We start from the raw sequence: 21,466 nt of genomic DNA on the forward strand, positions 1-21,466 counted from the left end.
CATCTATACATGGTATTATTAACTATAATCATCATGTTATATATTAGATCCCCACCGTACATTTTTCATCATAGAACTTGCAGTTTGTACCCTTTGATCAACATTTCCTAATTTCCCCATCCTCCTGCCCAAAGGTAAACACCACCATTCTACTCTCTTTCTCTGAGTTTGGATAAGCCCTCATAGTGGAGGGATTTGTGTTCTAATGGTATAGACTGACAAGTGATTCAGACATTACATACAGAGGAGCAAGTATTATGGTCAAAGTACAGAAAAGTATGGGGAAATGTGGCAGGTGGGAGAGGTAAGAAGATAAGCATGGAAGGCTTCCAGGAGGAGCAAAATTTTGAGTAAGGGGTGGAAGGAAAAGCAGAAATTTGTCAAGTGCAAAGTGTTGGGAAGGGTGGACAAAAAATTAGTGTATCTGGAAAACATCCAGGGGTTTGTGAAGATGGAGCAAAAGGAACGGTGAGCTGATGCTGGGAGATAGAAAGGTTGACGAGGTTGGACCATTAAGAGCCTGTGTGTTTTGGGTGATTTGCCTTTTTTTTTTTCCTGGAACAGAATTTGCTGAAAGTCGAACACTGTATGATGGGGCTCCTTCTTGCTAAACACTGCATATTATTTCATATTCCTTTCTTACAGATTGACAACACTCCTTCACTATTAAAGGTTCTAAAATATTCTGTAGAAAGGAAATCTATTTTACTTTAATTTAGCATTTCCCGAATTTCCTTGATAATGAAATTCCATTATGGAACTGTGAATCTAAGTGTTTCCTGGGCTTGCATCAAAATAACCTAAGGGGACAGGCTGTCTAAGGGAAGAGGCGTCAGTGATTAAACTCGGGAGTAACTCTTGAAGAGTGGTTAAAAAGCAATCTCATAATAGTCTCAAGTGGGAAGCATTTAAGGCTGCTCCTCTGAAGTAAGAAATAAGACAGAAGCAGGAGGAACGACAAAGAAATTATATTAAGCGGTGTAAATGATCCTAAGATTAAGAATTATTTTTTTAAAGAACATTTTAACTTAAAAACAAATGATTGTAAAGGTAATACATATTTATGGGTGAAACTGCTTAAAACAATACAGAAGTATATAAAGTAAAGCAAAACATAAACTGTTTTTATTCATATATATTTATTAAAAAATTTGATCATGCTCTACTCTGTTTCCGATGTTGCTTTTCACTTAATTATGTATTTCAACCATGTCTGTACACGGAGCATTATCACATTGTATTGGCATGCCATAATTATTTTCTCTAAATCTTTAAAGATTTTAGAATTATTTCTTATGTTTGATTGTTTCAAATAGTGCTGTGCTAACTATCCTTATGTATATGTCTTTGATACCCGTGTAACTAGTTTCTAGAAGTGGAAATCCTATTTAGATACAGGGCAGAGATTGCTAGTTGCCTCTAAATATCCATGATTCCCTACTTCTTTAATAACGTAACTTTACATTTATTCCTGGCAGTAGTGCAGCCAACTAAGGACTACATTTCCCAGCCTCTAGTGCAGCTATGTATGGCTGTGTGACTTTTAATTAATTAAATATGAGCTCAAAGCTATCTAATTCCTTTAATAAGTCTCTTCACTAAGAAAAGAGCAAACTTTCTTTTGTCCTTCCTCTTTCATGCTGGCTAGATTTGAGTATCCCCTTGGATCATGAGGTGACATGCTAAGGACACAAGGGAGTAGCAAGACTGAAGAAGCCTGGGTGTCTGATAACTTAAAGCTACCGTAGTAGCCTTGGAGGGCTCCCTCTGAGTTTCTTTTACATAAGGAAAACTAAATTTCTATCTTGTTTAAGCTGCTACATTTTTGTTCCTATTACATACCCTCAAATGAGATCCTAACCTAATTGAATCAGATGCACATTGAAAAATTTGAAAATAATATCCAAATGCACTAAAAGGGGATTATAGCAGTATACACTCTGACTAGCAGTAAATGAGACTGCCTGGAAAAAAAAAAACTAAATTTGGTACAAATGATGTGGTCCTTATCATTTTCTTCAGGAGAATTTTAGGGGCTTTCCGAACTTTTGTTTTAAGCCTCCAAACATACCTAAGTCAACAGTGTTCTGTAAAAAGGTAGTAGAGTCATACAAATTTCTAATCATATCTTGACTTGGTCACTTAAGAACTATGTGACTATGAGCCTGAGCTAGTTTAGAAATTTTTGGAACCTCAGTTTCCTAGTTTGTAAGGTAGAGTTAATAACAGTACCTCTTTGGGTTATAATGAAGAGTAAATAAGGTAATGCATGTAGTATACTTAACATAAAGTCTTCTATAAGACACTCAACAAATGTTAGCCATTATTATTTTTCGGTAAACAAATTAAATATCTGCTTTTGTAAGCTATTATGTGGGACACAGTTATGGAACCCAGTGCCTGTAAACAAGTAGCTCACTAGACTAACGGGATAGGGGGGGTTGGGGGGAGAAAGCAGGGATCTCAAAAAGGGAAAGTACACAATTAAAGGAATTAGGGGAGAGGGAGATTACTTCTGTTTAAGAACATAGTGTCAAGAAAAGCATCTCAAAGGCTTTGAAGGATGGGGAAAGTGCCAATTGACAGAAATATCAGAGGATGGGGCGCCTGGGTGGCACAGCGGTTAAGCGTCTGCCTTTGGCTCGGGGCGTGATCCCAGCGTTCTGGGATCGAGTCCCACATCAGGCTCCTCTGCTGTGAGCCTGCTTCTTCCTCTCCCACTCCCCCTGCTTGTGTTCCCTCTCTCGCTGGCTGTCTCTATCTCCGTCGAATAAATAAATAAAATCTTTAAAAAAAAAAAAAAAGAAATATCAGAGGACTTCATTCTAAACCGGCCAACATGGCAGCAAAAAACCCCCAAAAACCAAAAAACATGTTGGGATGAGTGGATTGACTAGTGAGCCAGGTGGCTGAGGTGCAGGGAACATGCAGGGTAGGCACAGAGTGTCAGCAGAAATATAAGGCCAGATCCTAAAGGACCTGTTCTCATTGAACAGTTTGAATGGAGACGTAATGCATGGAGAGTCAATGAAAGACTTCAGTGTGAGTGTAAGGACAGACAGATGAAAGGTGTGCTATGTGAAAGTTAACCTGGCACTGGTGTGCACCATGGATTGGACAGAGCTAAGACAATAGGTGGGGCTTGGTAGCTACTGCCCAGTGTTGCATTGTCACAATGGGAACAAATAGGAACATATCCCTGCACAGAATATCCACTGTTAGAATTTTTTCTAATTACCATTTGGAGAAACCAAGAGGTAGAGCAGCCCTATGTCTTCCAAGGTTGATAAATGAGTCAGTAATGAAACCATTAGCAAGTTGCCTTTGATTCCTGCTCCTTATCCCAGGGCAAGTTTGTCTCTTAGCAACGTATTTTGAACATGGCAACACTTAGAGCACTCTGTGAATGAATAAACCAAAATGGAGGGAAATGTGAAAGTTACTTTGATGTGAGGAAGTATGTCTCTGGGGTATGTGTATGCTGGGCATGTGCTGGATCCCCAGATTTCAGTGGGAGCCAGTGAAATGCACAGTAGGAGATCTGATGTTCAGTGACTAGAAAGTTCCTTTCTCCCTGCAATTGGAAATAGAACATGGTTTTAAAATGCATAAATTAGGCACTTACAGAAAATTACCTATTTTTGTTATTAAAGAAAGGGACAGCTAAGTATGAGAGATGACTTTACAAAGAAGGCAAAGAATAGCTACAAAGCAAAAATTAAAGCAGAATATCCATTACCTCAACCTCATTATCTGCCTTGCCACATACACTTGTTGCATCTTGAAGGCCTGCACTCTTTTAAAATTGATTTGTCTTTTAAAATTGATTTGTCTTTTGCTTAAGATTGTGTTACATACAGGTAACTTCTTGCTGCTTTTATACTGTCATTCATTAAACACATATTTACTGAAAACTTATGATATACTAAGCATTTTTTTCTAGGCTTTCAATATTCTAAGCATAGATTTCACATGGTGAAGTTTGTTTTTCATTTACTTGGCTACCACTGTCAAAGCTTGATGAAGAGGGGAGAGAGACTCTGCAGAAAGGCAATGAGGAGGGTCTTCTCACACCTGGCCAGCTAAGGCATTGTCAGAACAGGTAGAGTTTTCTATAATGCATAATACATTATCACAGATTTAGTGACTTACAACAACACTTCAGTGTCGCACAGTTTCTGTGTGTTACCTCACATCCCTAAGCCCATGAATGGCTTGACTGGGTTCTCTTTTAGTTGGGTTCAGGGTCTCTCAAAGACTGCAATTAAGGTGTTGGCTGGGTTGCATTCTCTTCTGGAAATTAGAGTGGAGAAGATCTACTTTCAGCTCTCTCAGGTTATTGGCAGAATATTTGTATTTATTTATGTTTCTGGGAGCTTCAGTATTTTTGTTGGCTATCAGCCAGAGGCACCTCTCAGCTCTTAGAGGCCTCCTTCAGTTCCTTGTCATGTGGCCTTCTCCATATGCAATTTACAACCTCTCGGCTCACTTCTCCAAGACCAGTAATACAGAGATAGCCTCCAGAGCAAGACTGCTAGGAGTGTTACACAATATAATCATGAGGGTGACCTATTTTGTTGTATTGTATTGGTTAGAAACAAGTCATAGATACGCCACTACACACACTCAAGAGGAGGAGATTATAGAAAGGTGTGAAGACCAGAAGGCAGGGACCAGTGGGGATCATGTTAGAGGCTGTCCACTGGAGAGGGCACTGGAAGACAGATAGATGCTCAAGGCAGGCCAGAATAGATCTTATTTAATTTTCTATCCTCATTGCCTGGTTCATAGTGACTAATGAAGAAAGTAAATGTGATTAGGCATCTTTACTGATTAAATGTGAAGAGTGATGGAATAAGTATGTAAGGAGGAAGCTTCAGGGATGATTCTGAGGTTTCTAAACAAGGTTCACTGAAAACTGATGCAATTTTCTGGGATGGAAAATAGTGGAAGAATTGTTGAAGTTTAAGGATAATAGGTTAACTTTGAGACACGGTTCAGGTGAAGAAGTCTTCTACAGCAGTTCTTAAACTTCAGTGGGAAGATTCCTCAGGAATCTTAGTGAAATGATTCTGATTCAGCAGGTGGGGCCTGAGAGCTATAGTTCTAAGGTCCCTGCTGATTGTGACGGAGTCCAAGGACCACATTTTGAGTAGCAAGGTTCAGAAGCAAAGGACTCATAATGTTTTTGTTTCTTCAAACGTTTTGTTTTGAGAAGCTACCTTCTTGTACATTTGTGAGTTGATATCTAATATTTTTCATTTTGTTTAAAACAAAGAATATGATTTCTAGTATGCTGTCACTATTCATATTTTAAAAGAAAACATTACATCTCTCTTTTACATGTATCATACATTTGATCATCAGCATCTATTTAACAATATACTTGAAGAAGTTTTTCTTACATAGTGAAAAAATTATACATTATTTCTTTCTCTCGTTGAACTCACATTTCCATTCTACTTTTCCTACAGAATTTTATCCTAAAGTGATACATTTTTCTTTTGAAGGCTTTTGTTGATCTATTTACTTAGTTACTGCACAAATGTGCATATAAATTCAAATTTTAAAAAGATTAGAATTTTTTGTGTCTGTAAAATCTTAAATGTTAAAAATTTCTTCTGTATTACTTGTTACAATTAGTAGACAATTGATCACATAATACACATAATCAAATTTCAATAAACACTAAATAGAATTGTATTGGAAATATATCTTTTAATGAGATAACTGGGGCTGATTTTCTTTTTTAATTAGCTCCAGTATTGAGGATAAGAATTACTTATTGTTAGAATGTGACATGATGCAACATCAGTTCACTGTCACTTTTCTGTTTTTTTTTTTTAAATAGCAATGTTACTTAATGCTATGAACACCTTTAAAGATATATGCCAAGAATCATAAAATCTATCATCAAAGTCATTTTAATGACGTGTTAGTGGATATGTTCGTTAAATTCTCCTTCAAATTCATTGAAAGCAAAGAATTGGAAACCACCTGACTAATCTTATGATAGTAAAAAATCATAGGTGAGAGCTGTGCCTTTCTTTTGTAAAAAGGGAGAAAATTGGGTAGGAGGAGAGGAAAGGCAATAGGCATAATGCTGACTAGTTACATTTTCTTAGGAGATGGGTTTTAGGGAAAAGTATTCCCTTGAAACTATTCATGCCCACATAGCCTTTGGAAAATCTGTGCATAGGAGGGCACAAGTTTTACAGTTTGAAGACCTGCAGTGGAGAACCGGAAATGGGTGACACTCAGGAGAGACTGGGCTGAAAGCAAAGTGAGAGGGACATACAGACAGAAATCCATGCACATTAAAACCTGCATTGCACGGACATCATTAATTCAGAATTTTAGGAGTAGATTCTGGATCAAAAGAGATTATGCCCTATGTATGGAAGGGAAAAAAAAGTGGCTAGCACACCCAAGGGCCAGATAGGCTTATAGGGAGACAGGATAATACAAAGTACCTTTAAATCCTCTAGGACATCTTAAATCCATGTGTACAGAAGTAATGATGGGTGATTGGTATGTGATTATAAACCACCCTTATCTATCTGCTAGAGTTAGCTCTCTGCTCCGTAACGCTTTGTCAGTTTAATTCTAGTTATTCTGTGTACACAGTGTGCCTGAGTTAATGAAACCTCATTACTAGAAAGAAAGGAAAAAAAGGAAGGAAGCAAGGAAAGAAGGGGAAAAAACTTAACTTTTATTCAATCTGCCTATCATTATTCTATTTCAAGTGGCTAAATCTAGGTGACTTTAGAAGATTCTTTTAATATCAGGTGTTTTTGGTTCTATGAATCAGTCACATTTTAAAGGTATATAAAATAGAGTGAATCACACTTTTCCTTTTTGCTTTTATTTTGAGCAGATCCTTGGGAAGGTCTAGTCAGATATACTTAATTTATTTTCATAGGGAGGCAAGGTGTGAGAAAGAGACGGTGAGAACTTCTATTACCAAAGAGGTGCTAGAACTCTCTTATTTGCAACTTTATCAAATGATTGGTAAGGAAATGTTATAATCCAAGGCTGCAAATGACTGCCTTAGCTGAACAAGTCAAGGAAGACAATTAGAGGGTTACAAGCCACATTCTAAAGCCAAATAACCGTTCTCAGAAAGAATGTATTATCTGTCTGTGGCATCCTCAGATCTGTGTTGTGCCTACCTCTGTCACTTCTTTATGCCCTTTGCTTTCCAGGCTAGAGGACTTTGCCTGCACTGTTGGTATCTATCTATGATCAAATACCTTGTGACATTTAAGCTTAAGCAGCAAGATATTCCTGAGAACAACTGTGGTTCAATATTTTCCATAGGACTAATAATAATCTGCCGCCTTAACAACTATAAAGAGCAAGTGATGCCTCATGGAAAATGTGGACTAGATTGGATTTTCTCAGTACAGATCACAGGGTTAGAAGAAACCTTTCTTTGTTCCTATAAATTCATCCAGCTTTGTTCCCCCCCCCCGCCGCCACCCCTCGCTTATCATGTGAGAAAGTTGAAGGAGGCGTAATAAAGGTTCTAGGTTCTTGCCTACACATTTGCTATATCTCCCCCCCCACCACTTCTGTCCTATTTCTCCACTTCTGACCTAATATTCATGTGCACACTTACCCGTTAAATAGGTTAGAGGAGATGCTGTTACTCCAAAGCAGCAAGTCAGCAGGGAGAATAATCTAGGATCAAAACTCCACTCTGCTGCAGATCTTAAGTATAGAAAGGCAAAGCTGTTTTTGCCTACATCTTTTATCTTTTCTTCATCTGCCAAAGTGTGCTTGGCATTTCATAGGGGCTTAATTCTTAAGATTGGATGCAAAATTTTGCATGTTTGTGAATTCTTTTCCATAGCTTTCATCAGAGCCTTGAAAAGATGCATTTCTCCCTAAAGGTAAAGAACCACTAATATGATGGGCTTGTTTTTCTCCATGACATTAAATGACTCCTAGAGCTGCCCTCATGAGGTGTAGAATTCATGGCACCTCTCACTCCCCAATCTTTGAAGACCCTGGAACTTCACCTAAATAAATACCAAAGTTTGCCCTCTGGTGTGTGTTTTCTTAGAGCAACTTTTCTCCCTAGCTCCAGAAAATCTCAATTGCTTTTTTTTCATCAAAAATGTGGTGGAGGGGCACCTGGGTGGCACAGCGGTTAAGCGTCTGCCTTTGGCTCAGGGCGTGATCCCGGCGTTATGGGATCGAGCCCCACATCAGGCTCCTCCGCTATGAGCCTGCTTCTTCCTCTCCCACTTCCCCTGCTTGTGTTCCCTCTCTCGCTGGCTGTCTTTATCTCTGTCAAATAAATAAATAAATAAATCTTTAAAAAAAAATGTGGTGGAGATCATGAAAACACTTTTTCAAGATCTGCTATGCAACTGGGAGATCCTGTCCATATAATCTGATAGTAATTCACTAGCGCTTAACTACCACTACCTCTCCCAACATTTATTGGGTCTTTACCTTGTGTCAGGAACCATGCTAATCACATCATACACATTATTTGGTTTAATCTTCGTAGTAACCCTTTTAGCTATGCATTATGGTTATGCCCATTTTGGATATTGTCATTATGGATAAGGAAACTGTGACACAGAAGGGTAAGGACCTTGTTTATAGTCCTATAGCAAATACGTGACAAAACCCAAACTCATACCCATACAACCTGTTTGTGGAAGCTGAGCTCTAATTTATCAAGCTGTTCCTGTCAATTAGGTGACATCCATAGTAGTGTGATCAATCCACCAAACAAATGGGAAAGCACAGAGAATTAATCAGAAGCCTGGTATTGGAGAGGGAGCATTGGGTTGGGGTTCTGGGAATCTGTTTCTTAATATCCCCTTGGTCATCAACTTCTGGAGTAATGGTAGTACAGTTATTTAATATTTCTGTGTTGATTTTTTTTTCAAAATGGGAAGTTACTTTTTAAAATTTTCATTTATCATCAAACTTAAAACAATAGATACATACAAGTTTGATAAAGAAAATCATAATGATAATAATTATAACAATAATAATGCATCCATAGATTCAGATTAAAGGCCTCAATGTAGAAAAACCCCAGATTTCCTTTGTGCCCAATGTCTCCTGAGCATGGTTCTTATTGTCTAGAACTGAATTCTAATCTTTTCTCCAGGTTCCTCCCATTTCTCTTTCTGAATCTCTTCCGTGCATTTTTCCTTTTCTCCTCAGCCCACTCTCTCCCTCTCCTCCTCTCCTCACCCCTTTTCCTCCCCTTTTCCCCTCCTTACTTTCCCTCCCCTGCTCCCCTGTCTTGGATTACAAAGACTGCACTGTGCCTGGTAGAGTGCCTAAAGGGTGCAGGGAGAGATGAAAATGAGGCCAGATAAGTTTTAACAAACTCTGTCTCTTTTTGCAGCTGCTGTTTGGAAAGCAGGCTTCCTGCCATTCTCGGGCTGAACCTGCCAAATGCCTTATCCTGGGCTGAGCCCCAGGACCTCAGCCACAGACTACTGTCTATGGCATTTCCAAATGCAGTCCCTCAGCTGTGCTGCAGGCAATAAATATCTCTTTCTGTAATAGGGAAATGGGTCCGTGAAATCTACCCGTTCATCCTTCAGAGCCTCCACTCAGCCACATCTTTATTTTCACCCAAATTGCATTATTGCTCTTTAAGATAGAATCTGGAGACATTTATCAAGTGCTTGTGTGCCAAAGTTCTGGGTATTAGAATATTCTCAAATTCTCCAAGGGAGAAATCAATAGAAAATTGTAGCCAGAGGACTGATTAGCAAGATAATATGGAAGATATTTTTCTTGCCTAGAGACTGTAGCCAGCTCAAATCACATCATTTAAAATTTCTTAGCCCCTTGCTATTACAATGTAATTCAGGTCTTAAGGTTTGAAATATTAGATTTATTTTCCTAACATTAAAGAATAGAACTGGGAGCATTACATAGCACTACTTTAATGTGGCAGATAAACCAAATGATAATAATATCAATTATTATGTCCAAAACAGCTTTGCAAAAAAAGATATTGTTAGCTGACTTTTACAAATAAGGAAAGTGAAACTAAGTTTGCCCATAGGTTTTTCTTCTTAATACTCTAAATATTAAATTTACATGCTGAAAGCAGGCATTCTCATACATTGTTGGTAGGAGTGTAAAGGTAGCAGATAATTTTGCAATATGAATCAAAATTAAGTACAAGCATAACATAACCTTTTACGAAAAAAGAGAATATACATCTATACTTATGCATGTGTGTGGATATATCTGTATACACGTGATCACAATTTATATCCATTTTTTATTTGGGCAAAAGTTGTAGAAGGACAGACATGGTTATCTCTAATGAATGATACTGGAGGATTGTGGAGAGAAAGAAGTCTTTTGTTTATAACTTTATGCTCATCTGAACTTTTTATTTATGTATATAATAGCCATTCTAACATGTGTGAGGTAATATCTCTCATGGCTTTTTTTTTAAACTTTTGATTTATTATGTTTTGCCAAGATCATGTATTACTTTTATATTATAAAAGATAGCTTAAAATGAAGTGAAAATGAGCATATTCTTTGACTCAATGATTATATTTTTAGTAATTTATAATAAGGAAATTACAAGGCAATTGTACAAAAATATGCAAAGAAAGGTATTTATTGTACTGTCATTAGAAGCATTTAAATAGTACAGATGTTCAATTATATAAAATATGGTGTGTTCGTGTACTAAAATACCACAAAATGATTTTTTAAAATAAATGAGCAGATATATGAGTATCAACATCAAATTCCCTCCAGCTAATGCCCACCAGACACACACCTGGAGCTGAACAAGTTGGGATTATTTCTCATTTCAGGGAGGGAGAACCTCACCATGGGAAATGCGGGGCATCTCAGTTAGAGGGTGTTAGAAATGTCTTATTGGGGATTTGGCCTTGTGTCAGGTGGTTTGGGGAGGATTTAAGGAAGCAGGGCTTTGCTGTGGTTTGGATGCTGTCAAGCAGGGGTGCAATTCCATGAAGGTATATTTTGATAAATCTTTTCTAGAAAGAGGACATAGTAAGCAAGATTAAGTCTATAGTTGATAAAGAAGCAGCAGTCACTGATATTAGTCAGGAAAGGGAAATGTCTGGTTATTTTTGTGGCATCTTGGACAATGTTCATGTTTTTGTTTGTGTTCAGGCATGAGTACAGGTTGTCTTATTTCTGTCTTGATCCATCATGGTCACAGAATGGTTTTGTCTGATGTTGATGTTGTATGAAATTGTTTATATTTAACAGAGAACATCAAGTGCTACCTGATAGCACTCGGTCAGCTGTCAAATGTCAGAGGCTTCTTTTCTCTTTCTCAAAAGACACTCATAGTATAATCAATAAAAATAAATAAATAAATAAATAAATAAATAAATAAATACATACATCCACATTACAGGACAGTAATTCCATTTTAAAAATATCAACACAAAAGTATGTTCAGACTTAGAAAAAAGATTGGAGGAATGTACTCTTTGTTATCAACAATGATTTCATTAAAGAGGGTTAGATTATGGGAGATTTGTGTGTGTGTGTGTGTGTGTGTGTGTGTGTGCATGTTTTACTTTCTATTTTCTGCATCTCTGTTTTGTTTAAAATTTTTTAAAAATAATGAGCACATAATATTTTTACAATAAGACAATTTAAAATATTTCTAAACTGAAAGTAAAACTGGAATGTCTATCCAAGTAGCATGTGCTTGCTTCTCTCCACCCAGAACTTACATGATGAATGTATTCTCTTTTCCATGCTGGCTCTCTCCATGAAAGAATTTAGAGATAAAGCCATATCTCTGATGTTTTAAACATATGGTGGCCACAGTTTGAGTTGTACTTTGTCATTCGAGGAATAGGGATAGGGCAGGTGATTTGAATTTTAATAAGCAAGACGGTCTAACCCTCTTCCATTCCTACTTTCTCTTCCTCCAAGATAAAGAGGTATATACCTATATGAACTACCATGAGCACATATAATAGGAGGGTCCCAGCCCATGGTCCCAACTTAATTTTTGACAACCCTTTAGTTCTAAAAATTGTCCTGGTTTGGATGACAGATTATATAGTCACACGAGGAAAGGCTTTCCAGAGGAGAGCTGACTGGGCTGAGTCATTTGACAAATGTGGAGGAGATTAGGTTGGAAGACAGAATAATTGGGCAGATAGTGCTGTATGTGCAGAGGACTGAGGTGAGTGGGAATAGGGCACATTTGAGGGGCTAAATAACCATAGTGGCTGGAGCTCAGGAGGAGTTAGAGGAAATGTAGTAAAAAATAAAGCTGGGAAGAAGATTTGAGAGCTGAATACATGAGGCCTGTCAACGTGGTTAAGAAATCTGGACTTTATCTTGAGAGCCATGGGAAGCCACTGACTTGTTTTAAGCAGGGTATGACATGATCAGGTTAGTATTTTAAAATGAATCCTTTATCAGTAGTGAGAAGAAGGACAGTAGGGCTAAGAGTTGGTTCATGGTGGCTGTTTAGAAGGTTGTTACTAAAGGCCAAGTAAGAAGTGATAGTGCCTTGCACTACGGTACTGGTAGTGGAGATGGTGATAAAAGGACCAAATGGAGAGATATACAGGAGTTAACATAGCATTCTTTAAAAAATTATAAACTGCATTTATTACTCCAAGTCCTAGACAAACAATATACATACAAGAGAAACTAGGGGCAAATAATAAGAATGGCTTACAGTAAGTTCAACCTTAGTATCAGCAAAAGTTGATGGGTTGATCGCATTATCATTTTGTCCAGCATGTTATGCCAAACCAAAACTGCCCCTCCTTTCTGCACCTATGAAAGACATCACTAATTGATCATAGCACTTTCTCCTACTGAGCCCTGGCAGGGTAAAGAACCATTTCCAAATCAACATTCCAAGAAGCCTCTAAGAATTATTCAGGATTGTTATGCATGAAAAGTCTATCTGCCATCTTGCTTATTTAGGAGACAAATTATTTCATGGATGCTCTTGCTGATTAAGCAAGTCCCCTACCCCTTTATCTTTCTCCCCTACACTAGGCCATCTGAGCATCTGGATGACAGAATTGGAAGAGCTCTGTGGGCACTGCATTATTTGGATCCAGATGGGTCTATGCTTATCTTATGAAATTGAAATGAGATAAACCAAGGGGGATATTAAACTTATTCATTTTGGATTGAGGACATGTTTACCATTAAAGTGCACCTTCAGATTTGGCATTTGCCTTGCAGAGGAATTTGGTGTTTTTTAATCTTTTTCTCTGCTTAAAAAGATATATCGACTAGGAAAAGAATGGAGTAGGTGAAGCACCCTACATTTATAGTGTGCTTGTGACTGTCTTATATGCTAATAGACAAAGTGGGTGGAATGGAATTGCTCTTAAATAAGTAAAAAACTTAGCATTCAATTACCTTAAAAAATGGGCTTAATTTGGAGAGTTTCGCATAACATATTGCCGGTCAAAGCTTATTTTTTTAAAAAAAAAACTTTCTTTTGCTAATGCAAGGCAGAAGAGTTTTGTGCACTAAATAAATAGACCAAGGTCTTGTTGGGGAGAGTCAGAGATCTGGGATTCTTATATTTTGGAGAAAGTGATTCAATTTTCCCAGGATTTTTTTTTTTTTTTTTTTGAGAAAAGTGATAATATGTCAGTGACCGGCAGTCATGGGGATGACCCCCAAGGGTGCACAGAGTTTTGCAAAAGCTTAACTCTGTCCCAAGAGGAAAAAAAAACCCCGTCCCATCTACTGTACCTGCTGAAAAAGACAACTATCCTAGGACTGTTGCTTCTTACAGAAATTGTTTCAGACAGCTCCCTTTTTTTCAGACTCTCTGTCTTTCCTTTGTTGTTTTATTTCCTCTGATTGTACCACTGCAGGGGAAATACTTTGTGTAGCAGAGGGGACAGGTGCAAGGACTCTGAAGTCACATAGGCCTCCCAGCAAATTCGCATGCTATTATTTATGAACAGTGTGATCTTGACTATTTCACTAAACACTTTTGAGTTTTTTTTCATGTGTAAATGGGGATAGTAATAGTTTCTACTGATTAAAGTTCTTTGAGCATTAAATGAAATTGTGCATGTGAAGTGGTAAGCACCACATAGGTATTAGCAGTTGTAGTATTTTTACTATCATTTTTTTAACCAGGCTCCATACCAGCGTGGAGCCCCAATGCAGGGCTTGAACTCATGACCCTGAGATCAAGAGTTGGACACAACCAACTGAGCCACCTAGGTGCCCTGCTATTATTATTTTAATCTGTAGGGGTTTGATCTAGCCTGAGGTCCTCATGCATGTGCCAACTCCCATAGCTGTGCCAGCCATACCCCTGGGCACTATGGCATTAGAAGTGACAGTGGAGGAGGTGGTGGTGACCAGGAGGGAGAGAGTGAGGCTGGGGGAGAAAGGTGTGGTATAAAGGGGTAGGCTACTAGAATACCTAGAATCAGGAAGCATCCCATAGCTGAAACTGTGATTGCTGCATCTACCCACCAGAAGGGGTTCTTATCCAAAGCGCAGTGAAAGGGCACTAAGATAAGAACTAATAATATGAAATTCTCTTGTAATGCCTAATCATGCTTGAAACATAGTCTGGCAAAGAACTTTTGCCCTTGGCATTTAGAATAGTTAAAGGTTTTAATATTAATAACAACCATTTTGAACAATAGCTCTTGGACCACTTAAAAGGGAATGTTGCAAATAGCCTGCCTAGTCAAAATGCAAGAAGTGATTTCACTTAACCATGGAGAATGTTAACTTGCTGACCTGCCCATATAGCAGCTGGCATAGCACTTATCTCCACATGCCTGATTAGACAATTGTAGTTATTTTGTTTCTGTCAAATACACCTGGATTCTTAGTAAACACCCTGACTTATGTCTATAGGGACTCAAAATAGAACCAACTTAAAATCAGGGTAGAGCTATTTAGGATTCTAGGTGTATATAGAAAAATTAATCATTTTAGGCCAGGAATCATCACAAAATAAACACCTTAAGGTCCTATTTGCCATGGGGTTGCATGGAGCTATATTTAACAGGCACAACCCCTGATTTAAAAGAAGTTATCACCTTCTTGCCAGGACAGTTGGGATAGTTTTAGGGACCAGAGAGCCAGCCTTTAAATCCTGGCTCGGCCATTTACTAGCTTTCTTATCTTGACAAAATCACTTCTCTCTCTGTACCTCTCTGGCAATTTTAAAGGTACTACCTTACAGGGATGTTTTGAAGATTAAATGAGTTAATAAGTGTATAGTCGTTTGCCCTAGATGCAGACAGGAAGGGGAGAGGTGCACTGTTTGTGGAGAGTTTGGAAAGAATAATGAAACCAACTAAAAGTCTGGATGCTTTTCATTTTCTATGCCTATAGTCCTGGAACTGACTGTTTCTTCTACCCTCACCCTTGATTACACCACTGGGGAACAGTATTAAGAGCACCGCTTAGCACAGAGAACTCTCAAAGCATTGTTACTTGGTATTATTTTTCCTTGAAGTTCCAGCTCTCATTACTCGCTCAGAATCCTTCAATGACTCCCCACTGCCTAGAGAAATGTGGTTGAGATTCAGTCTGCCATTCAAGGCCCTCCTTATCAGATTTGGGCCTATTGTTTTCCCAATTGTATACCCATTAGACACTTTCTTTTCACTCACAGGAAAACCAACAGAATTGTATTTTCCCTGAAAGCCTCGAGGCATATGCATATAACATATTCTTTCTCCTATCTCTTCAGGACCAAAGAACTTGTGTTCTTTAAGACCTCACCCAAAGGATATCAATTCCAAATTCCTCCATCAAAGTCATTGCTCTTGCTTAGAACTCTCCTAATGTTTCATTTCTTTTTTTCTGAGTGTTTCTTTCCACCTTGTTACATCAATACTTTATCTCTCCCACTGCACTCTAAATTCCCTGGGACGGAATCTAAGTCAAATTGACCTTTGATTTCTCACAACACCTTGTACAGCACTTTACTCCTCCTGAATATTAATAAAGACATGTTGAATAAACTAATTCTAGGAACTACTGTGGAGTGAAATCCAAAGCCAGTTTTTCTAAGGAGATGAGACTCAGACCTTGCCACCATGGTCATCACTCAACAGAAACACTGTACTTGATAATTAGCCACACTGTATATTTTTCAGCTCTTTCTGGAGATTTAGAAATCTGCTAACATGAGATAACTCTGTAATTTGGTATATGAAAACTTGGTGAAAGATGGCCATTCAAGTTATAATACTGAGGGCCCATTGTATGGATAGCAAGCATGAACTTGAGATGGCCTTAGAAATAGAAGACAATGTCCTTGCCCCTGGGCAGCTTACAGTCTGGTTGGTGAGAAAAAAAAAAAGGTTATGCTAGAAACTAGGTAACACTTAAGCAATGTGTAGGCCTGTGTATATAGGTATATTTGCTTTGTATGGAGGTATAGTTGCTGAAGAAATGTCCATATATTTGTGGAGTAAAGAAGTTACCTTAAAGGTTAGTGTCATTCAACGTCTTTTTGAAAGGAGGGCAGGGAGATAATTTGCTGGCTGTTGTCTGTTTACCCCACTGGATCTGCTCTCCACCCTTGCTCCCCTTGCTCTGTGCCCTGGAGGCTGACTTCAATGGAAGGTATGGATACTCTACCATTCTCTCAGCTTTCCCTTGTGTTGAGTCAAGGAAGGCATTGGCAGGAGATTGAAGGGCTTGAAGAGCTGGGGAGGAGGAGGTTGGGATGGGTATGGGTCCCTGATTCCTGACCTTCTCCAGAAGGTCCACACTCTGTCAGGCAGCCCTCTCTCAGTACCTAGGCTTTAGCTACGCTGTCAGCGTTCCTGAAACTGCTCTCTCCCCCTCACCCCTTTAAGGGCTAGAAAGGGATAGTAATTCTTTGTTATTGTAACCCCAGGATGCTTCACGATCCCTCAATGATGAATTTACCCTAATGCTGCCTAGACCTTGTAAATAGTCCTCTCCAATTACCCAGTGTGAATGGGCCATCTGTTTCTAGCCAAGATCCTGACTAATACAAGTGAAGAGGTTAATGCAACAGCTCAGTTCCAAAAACACCTATTGAACATCTTTACATGTCTGGCATGGTTCTAAGCGTTGGAAATAAAATGACATTAAAACAAAGTCTCTGCCATTAAGGAACTTCTAATCTAGCAGGGAAGACAAAGGTACCGAATGATTTTAAATTGAGAAAGGTGTTTAGGAGAATGTATTATAACAGGGTAACAATGGGGGAGGCACTGATGAAGGAGATGAAGAAAGCTAAAACCAGCTGCCTGACATGTTATCATAAAAATATGTTTAGAATCTTTAGAACTAGGAGGATTAATAACTGTTTATCTGGACTGATGCCTTTATTTTACAGGGGAGGGATTTTAGAGTCCATTGAATTCAAATTACCTGTCCCCACTCCTGAATAGTGAAAAACTGGAATGAGACCCAAGTATTCTTCCTGCTAGTCCCCTGTCGTCTCTCCTTTTTCCTCTAGACTATAGATAGTGCCAGTTCTAACTTCTACCTCTGTCCCCCCTGCCTCTGCTTGGCTTCTTCCTCCTGAACCATTTTTCATTTCAAAGCACTTGAGTACTTGGAGCAAGGAGAGTGAACTTATTGATTTCAATATTCTCATTGTCACAGTCAGAGGGAAAGGTGAAGAGGGCTGAGACATATGGAGGTGAAGTGTGTGGTTAAGGACAGACCACCAATACTAATCCACCCACCACCAGAAGCAATCTGAGTGTCGGCAGGCTTTGAAGTGTTTCCAAGCTTCCTCCCTGTGCTTGTAAGCTTACTGGATGCTCGAGCAGACTGGGCACTAATAAACATCCTGTGTGGGGCTGATTCATCCTGTCTTCTATCAGCACCAGAGACAGGCTGAAATACAGGGTAAAATTTTCCACTAGGTATTGTATGTGATAGGAAAAGAAGCTTCTTTGTATAAAATGACTTTGAATGTTACAACTTAATTTGCTTGGGAGCTGAAAGATGAGTGTTATTCATACAAGTAACTGAATGACTTGGAGTTAAATATCAGGGTTTGAATAATCACATTAACTTCCATTTATGGAGTGATTGCTATGTGGCACACACTACTGAGGTCATGTGTTAATGCGTTAATTAATTTAATTCTGTGAAGCAGATGTTATTATGAGTCTTATGATTATTTATATTATTATTATTTCCACTTTACAGATGTGGAAACAGAGGCACATAGAGCAGAAGTAAATGGACCAAGTTCACATATCTTGGAAATGATGGAGCAGTGATATAACCCAGGTACCTGACACCAGAGCCAGTCTTGCCATGATGTTAAGATGTTAATATAAATAGTCATCCAAAAGTTAGTGTGCTTTGTAATTGCTTTTCTTTGGTTTCCTTTTATTTTCTGGAGTACCTTCATTTCCAGACCAGAAGGTGAGGTTTTGGGGGTGGAAATATAACCTCTGGGAGCAGGACCTTCAGCCTAGCACCTCATGAGCTTTTAAGCATCAGATCTTACCTGAGTGAAGGGAGGAGACTTTCTGAGTCACAAATTTGACTCAAGAAAGGAGTAATGTGAGTGGTATGTGGGGAATAAAAATGTTAGCTCAATATGGAGTCTACAGGGATGCAAAGAATTGAGGTAACAATGCCTGGGTCTTCAGTGAGCTAGCTGGCACAATGAAAGCTCCCTTTATGCTAAGGTGACCAACTGTCCCCACACTGGGATGGCATGGTTTCCTGGGACATGGGGCTTTTTACGCTAAAACTGGGAAAGTTCTTGGTATCAAGATGGTCCCTGACTTATAATGGTTCAACTTATGATCTTAAGACTTTATGATGGTGCAAAAGTGATACGGAATCAGTAGGAACCATACTTGGAATTTGATCTTTTCCCTGGCTAGTGATATGTGGTATGATCCTCTTCCGTGATGCTGAGCGGCTGCAGTGAGCCACAACTTCCTGTCAGCCACATGATCATGAAGATAAGCGATTGATATACATATAACCATTCTGTACCTATGTAATCTCTCTAGCTTTCAGTTTCAGTACAGTATTCAATAAATTACATGAAATATTAAATATTCATTATAAAATATGCTTTATCCTGTTAGGTGATTCTGCATAACTATAGGCTGATGGAAGTGTTCTAACCATGTTTAAGGTAGCCTAGACTAGCCTGTGATGCATGGTAAGTTAGGTGTATTAAATGCATTTTCAACTTATGATATTTTCAACTTATGATGGGTTTATCAGGATATAACCCCATCATAAGTTGAGGAAGATCTGTATAGGGATGAGTTGACTACCCTACTTTACACATTGTTGGGGCCAGTTGAAGGTTACTTCTTTCCCAGAGCCTGAAATCAACCTTACCTAAATCTGTGTTTCTTATCACATAGGGCATGGACCACCTGCATCTGGGTCACATGGTACCCTTGTTAAAAATGCTGATTCCCATACTTCACTTCAAAGTATAGAAGTGTGATATGCAAGCAAAGTTAGGTTAGAACTCAGGGAATCTGCCCATCTAAAACAAATCTGCCAAGTGATTCTTATGGTCACAAATATTCCCAAAGTACTGACTCAGTCTATGAGGAAATGAATAAATAGCAATTTTATAGCTTGGGGGCTCTGGATGTATCATTCTCAGAGCTACTCTTTCTTTTATTTTATTTTTTTAATTTTTATTTAAATTCCAGTTAGCTAACATACAGTGTAATAGTAGTTAGAGGTGTACAATTTAGTGATTCAACACTTACAAACAAACCTGGTTGGTGCTCATTATAACAAGTAAACCCCATCACATATTTAGCTGATCCCCTCACCCACCTCTCGCTGCTACTCTTGTTCTGGCTTGGTGCCTCAGTTCTAGTCAGTAGGATCCTGCTCTGTTTTTCCATCCCTATTTGGCCCACAATTTCAAGAACTGTATTTCTGGTCTCTTCTTCCTATTGTAATCCTGAAGGCTATCTTGAAACGTGATCCAGCTCTCATTTTCTATAAGACCAATGCCTTATCCTGTCCTCCCGTTGTCCTGAATTAGTTTGTCTCCTAAAGTCCCATTACCTGCAGAACTGCAGGCAGTCAACCTCTAGTCTGTCTGTGTCCAGCTTCCCAATGTCATGTTCACATCTAATCAAAGCCAAGATTGAGAAGTAAAGCAACTGTTTCCTTAGTTCTCATAATGAGAAACTGTCTGTTGTATGGTTAATAGGTTGAAACATTTACATTGGCTTCGAAAACTGGCCCCTTTGGAACCTGTATCTACCTAAGCAAAAGCATATATATATATTTATTTTAGCAGTGAATCTGATCACAGTTAATGCACTAGTAGGATTCCCTGCTCTCTGCTGTCTCTATAATCTGGTATACCACTATTTGCAGTTAAGTAGCAGCCCTCTATATCATTCCCTTACATTTTCCCAGAGAACACTTACTCAAGCATCTGTTGTCCTCTGAAGTCTTCCCTGACTTACCAGGCAGAACTGATTTTTTCCTCTTCTGGGTTCCCCTCTGCAATGACAAACTTCTACAATATCATCTGTAGCAGGGGCTGTTGATAGTGCATCCCAAGTCCTCTTGGCTACTTCAACAACACAACTTCAGCAGCTGTGGTGGGAAGTTACCCCCGCATGCCAACAGCTTCCTACTTCAAGAGCTGCATCTCTCTGCCTGTCTTTCTAAGGGTGTTTTCTAGCTGATAGCCCAGGGCTTCCAGATCAGTGAGGAAGAGCAGAATGGAAGGCTCAGCTCATCCATACCTAAGCAGATCAATTCTGAGGTATGCTGTACATTGTTCCAGACAAGGTCCTGTGGAATTGAGCTCCAGTTGCTCACATAATAACCTGCTCATTTATGATTCTAGAATCACCTTCCAAATAAACTGCATGTACTCATGTCTTTGTAATGGAGTCTGCTTTTGGGGAAATCCAAATTAAGACACCATATTTTACATATTGCTAGATGTAAATATTTATTTGTCTGTCTCCTCTCCAACTAAATGTTTCTTTATAGATGGGATTATATCTTACATGCCTTTGTATCCTAAGATATAGCCTGATACCCCATAAGCACTCAGTCAATATTTGTGTGTGAATGAGTGAGTTTATCTACGTTCCAGTGACATAATAGTGTTTCTGAGGTACTATAAAATCTTAAAGTATGTCTAAAAGCAACCATTGTAGTCCTTTAGGAATTTTAGTGTAGTAACATTCTTTAAAAATTAAAAATCTACAAGATTCTGCAGGTATCTTAATATTACCTCTCTTAGTGGTTAACCAGAATACCCCATTCCTTTTATTGAAGCAGATAAGAGAGAATATATTATACATTTCTAATTGTTATATTTCTTTTTGCCTAAACCAGGATAAAATCTGGGTCTCCATGGCATTTAATAAATATTAAACCTATATTGAAAGCAAGTCTTTTATCTGTAAATGATGATAGTAAGGATGAGTGATATGGGACAACTGTTAATAAATTGAAAACTCTCTTTTTAATGTCTTACTTA

General features: G+C 38.5%; 1 long non-coding RNA gene across 1 annotated transcript in view; it reads left to right on the top strand.

The window, feature by feature from the left end:
- Window positions 1-21,466, top strand: part of LOC123799163 (uncharacterized) — a 601,123-nt gene that overhangs the window by 511,933 nt on the left and 67,724 nt on the right. The window contains exon 7 of the long non-coding RNA XR_015726632.1: window positions 18,166-18,249. This is a non-coding gene — a long non-coding RNA (uncharacterized LOC123799163). The remainder of the gene's footprint in view (window positions 1-18,165; window positions 18,250-21,466) is intronic.

Source organism: Ursus americanus, chromosome 14 (genome assembly GCF_024610735.1).
Source record: "Ursus americanus isolate L20-20 chromosome 14, mUrsAme1.1.p, whole genome shotgun sequence".
Classification (NCBI taxonomy): Eukaryota; Metazoa; Chordata; class Mammalia; order Carnivora; family Ursidae; genus Ursus; species Ursus americanus.